This window comes from Octopus bimaculoides, chromosome 18 (assembly GCF_001194135.2).
Source record: "Octopus bimaculoides isolate UCB-OBI-ISO-001 chromosome 18, ASM119413v2, whole genome shotgun sequence".
NCBI lineage: Eukaryota > Metazoa > Mollusca > Cephalopoda > Octopoda > Octopodidae > Octopus > Octopus bimaculoides.
The window spans coordinates 48,582,436-48,591,382 of NC_068998.1; the positions used below are offsets into that span (position 1 = coordinate 48,582,436).

The 8,947-nt window shown below is 39.7% G+C and overlaps 1 protein-coding gene across 3 annotated transcripts in view; it reads right to left on the minus strand.

The window, feature by feature from the left end:
• Positions 1-8,947, minus strand: part of LOC106877914 (inositol polyphosphate-5-phosphatase A) — a 158,401-nt gene that overhangs the window by 147,724 nt on the left and 1,730 nt on the right. The gene's annotated exons all lie outside the window — the stretch shown is intronic.

The following is an 8,947-nucleotide window of genomic DNA, read 5'->3' on the forward strand; positions in this document are numbered from 1 at the left end:
TAATAATAATAATAATAATAATAATAATAATAATAATAATAATAATAATAATAATAATAATAATAATAATAATAATAATAATAATAATAATAATCCTTTCTACTATAGGCACGAGGCCTGAAATTTTGGGGACAGGATTAAGTCGATTAGATCAACCCCAGTACTCAACTGGTCCTTATTTTATCGACCCTGAAAGGATGAAAGGTAAAGTCGACCTTGGCGGAATTTGAACTCAGAATCTAAGGACGGATGAAATGCTGCAAAGCATCTTGCCCAGCATGCTAACAATTCTGCCAGCTCGCTGCTTAAATAATAATAATAATCTCTTGGTTCCAAGGTACTAAATAATAATAATAATAATAATAATAATAGTCTCAAGGTTCTAAGATACTGCGGACCATACAAGAAGGAAATCAACCAATTTACAAACCAAAAAACAAAATCAACAAAACAAGAAAATATTTTAAGGGACGCCCTCACAAAATCCTAGGTTAATCTTCTACACCCAAGGCATCGAGTGTTCTTTCCTAGTTTCATTCCTAATACACAGACCTACTCAACCTCACTAGTTTTGCTACCCTCCTCCATATTTTGTCAAACACAATACAAAGCATCACCTATCATCCCCCCCTCCACCACCTTCCTCTTTGTGTGGCACTTGAAGAAGCTGATGAGAACTTGACCAAATAGAAAAATACCCATCTTTAAACTTTTCAGACATGTTTATCACACAACCTCTTTCGTGGCAGCTACTCTTTCCTAACAAGTTCGTTTTTACAGTAGACTTGGCAGACAACTGAATTCATCAGATATTCAAAAATAGCTGTTTGATGCAAGCCTATAGAATCCACAGACACTGGAAAATAGAATGCAAGGCAGTTTCATACCTTTGCATCCATCACAGACAGATTCAGCTGTTGGCAGTTCCACACCTGTTATTTTGTTATTTTATGAGGTTGACAGAGCACAAATCTTCTTCACTTTAAACAAATTCACTAAACAAGTCATCAGTCATCTTAGGATGACTACATGGTCTAAGTACAAATGTACAGTAGAGGTGGAATACTATTTAAGTATTTCAGCTGCTGTCTTGGCTCAATCTTTGTTTTTTTGCAAATGTAGCAGATGCAACATTATTCTGCCAAGGATTTCTGGAATATGTCCATAGTCCTCGATTCAAAATTCTCCCACAAGAGACTGTTTGGATTGTTCTTGTCAACGCAAACACAGGATTCCCCCCCCCCACCACCACCACCACCAGCCATTGTCACTCACACTTTCCACTGACCCTCAATAAAAATCAAGAGGCGTTTTCTTGCTGATGGAATTGTCAAGTTGATGGAATACTGGGAGAGTACAGCAACATGTTAAATGCTGAAGGTGCAACCTTAGTCTATGCTTCACCCTTGAGCTGCAATAAAACAAACAGAACAAAAGATTTACAAAACTTTTTGTATCCATAGCATACAACGAATACAGCACATGCAGTTTATAACTTCTCCTTTTCTGCATACTGAACAAGACCATTTCTCTGAAGATACAAGGGCTTAGTCCTTTTTACTTACTTAACCCTTTAGCATTCAGATTATTTTCTCAAATGTAATGCTTATTTATTCACATTGTTTTCAATTATCATTTAAATTCTTGTAGCTTCAAGATTTTAATAATATTATTGTATATTTTTAGAATATCATTGTAAGGTTAGTGTAAGAGAGGGAATCTTACCGATTTGAGTGTAAAACAGGTGGAATATTTGGGCCAAATATGGGTAGCCTTTTCTTCTGCCAGATCTTGTTGGTTTTGAATTGTCATCTCTGCTTTTTTCTAGGTAGGGATGATGGCCCTACGCAAACCCATTTTTACCTCTGGGAAGACGTAATCCATATTAGTCTGGCCTTTGTCCTGCAACCTGTCCATCATAGGAACCCCAACAAGAGCTTACATTTCACTGGCATAACACTCAAGGTCATTCAGACACTACACTGCAACAAAGACTAGACTTTGTAATGGTCCTGTCTTCTTTCATAGTAAAACCTTAAACTTTGCTAAGTTTACCTTGAGGTTTCTTGATTTTAGTTCCAGTTTCCGTGCCTGAAATTTCCCTTCTAGTTCCCTTAAAAACTCAGCCAAGCATACAGAAGATATCATGGACAACTTGTTTCAGACTCCTTTTGAATGGCCTGTAGGACTGTGATAAACAGAAGTGGGACTGAGGAGGAGTGGTTTGTGTAAACATCTTCAGCAAGGGAAAAGGAGAAGATTCAGTGGACATGCAACAAGAACATTGAGAACCCGGACGTTAGAGAAGTTGTTAGACATGGAGAACACCCAGAATAAAGAGAGTCTAACTCATGTTGACCTTACAGAAGGACAGCAGTTTAAGTTGACAGCAGTTTGGTAGATGAAGCGATTAAGGACTTCAATGTAGGGAAAGCTGACGGCCCATCAGAGATAGTTGCTGAGATTATTAAGATATTTGGAGAGGTAAGTTACATGATAACCACCCAGATAGTAAATCATGTTACATAAGGTGTCATACCTAAGTATTTAAGTAGCAGGAGATGCCTTAGGGGGAGGAAATTGTTGGATAAGGTTTTGAAGATTGCCAGAAGAGTCATAATGCAATTGATCTGAAGCAGAGTTAACTTATGTGAAATGCAGTCTGGCTTCATGGTACATGGTATAGATGATCTGTGATTCAAAACTTTCAGATGATCTGATACTCAACACTGTTAGATCATTTGGTACCTATTATAGTTAGATAAGATTATCTGGTACTTAATATTTACATATAATCTGTTAGCTAACACATTAGATCAGTTGGTACCTGATATCTATCAGTGACAAGTAGGTGCACTGAAGTAGCCTTAAGTATGTCTATATCCTGTTCATACACCCAGTACTTGTAGTGGATTTGAACTAAAGACATACGAGATGGCAGAGTATACATCTGAGAATTTTAAGGACCAACATTTAGTGCCAAATTCCATGGCATTAAGCAGATAAAAGATAAATCTCAGGAAAGATTCCCAGATATTTAGAACCAGTCGTTCTCTGTTTGGTGAAGAGGGCTGATGTGGAATAAAGTGCATTACTCTCAAACACATAGAGCAGGTTTAAACTTACAACTCCTTATCTATGCATTCACTTCAGCTTATCAACAACAAGCCAGTCCCAGGGTCATAGTATTAAATCATCTCTAGATAAGACCACTCATTTTCTCTCTATCCCTCTCTCTCTCTCTCTCTCTCTCTGCTAACATTCCCATACCTGCACAGGGTTAGCTATCTTACTGGACAGAATTGAAACCCTCAACATACCAGTCACAATAGAATCAACTTTGTTTCACCTCTTTGACGTGTTACCATATTTCTGTTGAGATATTCTGTCATTACTTGAAATTAACGAAGAACTTAATATAACTTTGTTATTGTTAATTGGTATTTAGATCATGAATTAACACTAAGTTCTGATGGAAGATTTTCATTCAGGACTCTTGAAAACAAGATCTTTGTACCACAGAGCCAGGGACGGTCTCAGGCAGGTTGGTATCAAAAGGGTTAAAAATAGGTAAGAAGAAATGAATACTAATAGGGGTTGACTCAATACAGTATATCCCTACCCTGTGGAGGCACATGGCTCAGTGGTTAGGGTGTTGGACTCATGATCATAAGATTGTGGCTTCGATTCCTGGACTGGGCGACGTGTTGTGTTCTTGAGCAAAACACTTCATTTCACGTTGCTCCAGTCCAGACAACTGGTAAAAATGAGTAAATCCTGCAATGGACTGGTGTCCCATGGAAACCGGGAAACCAGCCCTTATAAGTTGGTATGACTCAAGAATGTAACTTCACCTTTCTTTTTTTGCTCTAAGAAACCATCATCACACCTGTAAACAGGTACTGTCTTAAGTCCTACAAACTCTAGGACTGGTTGCTCGGTTTCCATGGTTACTCGGTTTTCATGGTTACTCGGTTTCCATGGAGTATAAATGACTGAGATCACAACATTTCCCCCAAAATGAAACCCCAGTCCCTCATATGGTGACTCATTTACAGCTGAGTGGACTGGGCCAACTTCAAATGAAGTTGTTTTTCCCCAAGAACACAATGCACCACCCAGTCTGGGGATTGAAACCACGATCTTGAGGCCACATTATCGTAATGTGTCAATCCGCTTTTAGTCACATGGGGGTGGTCAGAATCCTTCCACAACAGTTCACCACTATCAATTCACCGCAGGGAAAGTTCACCGCCATCAATTCACTGAGAAGAAAGTCCACCGTGAGGAAAGTTTCCTGAGAAAATATATCCATAGTATCTCACCATTAATAATTAAAAACTATTTTATTGAAAAAAAAAAAAATGGTGAACTTTCCCTGCAGTGAACTGATGACAGCGAAATTACTGGACATGGTCATCTCGTCCAAGAATTGAAACCATAATCGTATGATTATGAGTCAGATAGCTTCACCACAAAGCCATGCACCTCCACGAGAAATAATAATTAACCTCAATGATTTACATTATTTACAATGGATGGACAGGTGTCCTCACATTGGATGAACAGGTGTCCTCATTTTGGACAGACAGGTGTCCTCACCTTGGGCAGACAGTGTCTTCACCTTGGATAGGCAGATGTCCTCACCTTGGACAGACACGTGCCCTCACCTTGCACAGACAGGTGTCCTCACTTTGGGCAGACAGGGTCCTCAACTTGGATAGGCAGATGTCCTCACCTTGGACAGGCACGTGCCCTCACCTTGCACAGACAGGTGTCCTCACCTTGGATGGACTGGTGTCCTCACCTTGGACAGTCAGGTGTCCTCACCTTGGGCGAACAGGTGCCCTCACCTCGGGCAGACAGGTGTCCTCATCTTGGACGGTCAGATGTCCTCACCTTGGACAGTCAGATGTCCTCACCTTGGACAGTCAGGTGTCCTCACCGACAGACAGGTGTCCTCACCAACAGACAGGTGTCCTCACCAACAGACAGGTGTCCTCACCTTGAATAGACAGATGTCTTCACTTTAGGTGGACAGGTGCCCTCACCTTGAATAGACAGATGTCTTCACTTTGGGTGGACAGGTGCCCTCACCCTGGATGGTCAGGTGTCCTCACCTTGGATAGACAGTAGTCCTCACCGTCAGCGGACAGGTGCCCTCACCTTGGACAGACAGGTGTCCTCACCTTGGGCAGACAGGTGTCCTCACCTTGGACAGACAGGTGCCCTCAACTTGGACAGACAGGTGCCCTCACCTTAGACGGAGAGGTAATCTCACCTTGGAATGGATAGGTGTTCTCACCTTGTTTGTTGTTATCTTATCACAACCTCTGTTCACTCTTGACATGAATGTCAAGACTGAACAGAAGTAAATAATGGACATAATTCCTCATCGCAAAAACATAGAATAGTATTATTTCAATGATTCAGTTTCATAAAAATATTAATGCTTCACATTTATCATGTACAGCATTATACAGCAACTTCATGATTCTCTCATCTTTGTTTTGGTATGTAAAGCCCTGCTTTGCTGAGGAGGTCTAATAAGATTGGAACACATGTCTGAATTTGTCTTCTGTACTTGCATTACCCAGTCCAGGAATCAAAACCACAATCTTATGATCACAAGTCAGACACCCTAACCACTATGTCATGTGCCTCCACAAGAAATAATAATTAATCTCAATGATTTAGTTTCATTAAAAATATTATTATTTCACATCTATCATGTACAGTATCATACAGCAACTTCAGGATTCGATCATCTTTATTTCGGTATGTAAAGTCCTGTTTTGCTGAGGAGGTCTAATAAGACCAGAACATGTCTGGATTTGTCTCTTGTACTTGCTGAAATAATTAAAATAATATTAGTTATTAAGTTAAAATTATTTCTTCTAGACTACATAATTATTTCGTCTTAAATCTTTGATGGTTGCTGTATCGAATATATTTAACATTAAAATTACATTTAGTTTCATGTTGTTGCTACGTTAAATCCCACCAGAAGTGGCTGGAAGTGTCATTACAGCGGGGCTTAAGAGCGACAGAGAGGGAGAGAGAGAGAGAGAGAAAGAGAGAGAGTTCGACAAATTTCAATGATTAAAGATTGACAGTTCCATGAGAGAAAGCAGACAGTCTATAGACATGCAGAGATACAGACAGTCTGCAGTCATATAGACAGACAAAGGCAGATAGACATGTCGACAGAAAGGCAGATAGACTATAAACAAACTACAGACATGCAGAAACGAACACAGTGTTTAGGCATGCAACGATAGAAAGTCTACAAGCAGTTTCCAATCAGACAGTCAGACAGACAGACAGACAGTCTAAAGACCTGCAGATAGACAAATATCAGCAGTAATTAATAACAGCAGTGGTGAAAGGAAGAGGGACCGAAAGGTGGAGTGGGTGGATGGGTATTGTATTTATTGAGTGATGGTGTGGCGTACAGAAGAAATGAAGGGCGAAAATAAATAGAATAGTAAATACATCGTTAGTAGACGGAATGGGCAGGGTATATATTGCTGAATTATGTACCGGCGGGAATAATCTCGTTGTTTGGATAAAGGAACGATTATTGTAATAAAAACATAGGAGGTGCAGCAGGAGTAAGGATTACATTGGCTGGGCAAAGCAAAAACGGTAAGGAACTCGTCAGTGAGCAAAGCAACAAAAGTAAGGAACGTGTTAATAGAGTAACAATGATCGCGTGAGAGGATGGAGCAACAATGGTAAGGATCACGTTGATGGGTGAAGTAACAACGGTAAGGATCACGTTGGTGGAAGGAGTAACAATGGTAAGGATTACGTTAGTGGGTGGAGCAAGAGTGGTAAGGATTACGTTGGTGGAAGGACTAACAATGGTAAGGATAACGTTAGTGGGTGGAGCAATGGTAAGGATCACGTTGGTGGAAGGAGTAACAATGGTAAGGATTACGTTAGTGGGTGGAGCAACAGTGGTAAGGATTACGTTGATGGGTGGAGCAACAATGGTAAGGATTAGGTTGGAGGGCAGAGCAACAATGATAAGGGTCATGTTGGTTAATGGAGGACCTAGTAAATGTGTGAAGCAACATTGATAAGGATCACATTGATGAATAGTGCAGAAATAGTAATGATCACATTAGCAAGATGAGCAAGAATTGACATTGATTATTCCAGCAGCAGCTGAGGAGAGAAACTTTAATAAAACACGTTATCCAGTGAGACAAAATCAGAGAAAGGAGATATGTGTGCAAAAGTTGTAATAACTATTTTAATGGGTGGGAGCACAGACTGTAATAAACTGAAGGGAGGAGGAATAGATATTGTAATAACCTAAAGGGGAGGAGGAGAAAATAGATTGTAATAATCTGAAGAGGAAGGTACAAAGACTGTAAGGTCGGGTGGAGGTACATCAACAAACACAATAACAAAATGATAGCATTAACCAGGTTTAAAATGACATAACTAGGGAACATCAGATAGAGCGTGGCACCTTGGGTAATAGTTTTCTTTTCACTCACAATGTCTCGGAAATGGATTTGAAAGGTGGAAAATGTATGAAACCCGACGCGTATGTATATATGTGTGTAGAGCTATTCCATGGTTTCGCTCGAGCGAAATGGCAATCATGTTTACACTCGTTGCAAACATTACATCCAATCGCTCTGCGCTTTCGAAGACCTGTGGAATAACCAGTCCTTGCTTGAGAAAACAGGGTTTGGCGACAGGAAGAGCATTTGGTCGTTAAATAATGCCTCAACAAATCCTTGTTGAACCCATGGAAAAACAGATGTTAGACAAACAAACGAATATAACATATACTCGAATAAATTCACAATTTATACATGTACACATTGCATACTCGCCTAAATATGTGTTTTTTATATATGTATATATATGTAAAGTGCACGCTAATCATATGTATACTTGAATATATATGGCTGCCTCTAGATTCACAGCGAGAAAGACAAGGGGAAAAAATCTCCTCGGGGATACGACGCTTGTCAACTGCAAGACTTTGCTGCTGTCCATCCAAACATCTCCTTGAACGAAGATAAGAGAAAACGCCCTACCCAGGAACACGGAAGAGCGCTGGCTACAGATTTGAAACTACAATCTTGAAGTTGGTAGTTTCAATACGTCAGTCACCCGGCCATTTCGAATTTATTTCTGTCTGGCTGACTGAGGACATGCAATGTTTAGGGGGCGACACCCTTCCTCATAATCACTATGTAAAAGAAAAGGTGGGGGGGAAGGCCTCAGTGCGCGCGCACATGCATGACTGCGTGCTTACGTTCATACATGTGCATATATGCATGATACATACATATGTGTGCATCATGAATATGCACGCACAAACGCATTTGTTATTCGGATTGATATACGCACTTCAATTCACATCTACATACGAATATATTTGCATACATACATGTATTTATGTTTATATAATGCAAACACACACACACACTTGTAGACATACCGAAGCAATATATTCCCAGAGAAACACACAAACACACACATTGACAAATACGTGCATCCACTGACACACATATACACACACACAAATGCGTGTGTGTGTGTGTGTGTGTGTGTCTGTATGTGTATCTGTGAGAGTATGTTTGAGAGAATGAGAGCGACCGGCATAGTGACTTCAGAAAACTACTCCATACATAAACAAGGAATTCACTATGGTAAAAATTTACCACTATAGTATTACATAACACGCAGTACGTATATTTATAAACACACCCAAAATGTATGAGAATATATATACATATATACACTTGCATATGGTGGGTTGTCCATCAAATCCAATGACCACATTCACAACATATACATAAACGTATAACGTACACATTCACAGATATATATACACACATACATACATTTACACGCACTTGCTTGCAAACATACTATACTCTCTCAAACACACACACATTATATATATATATATATA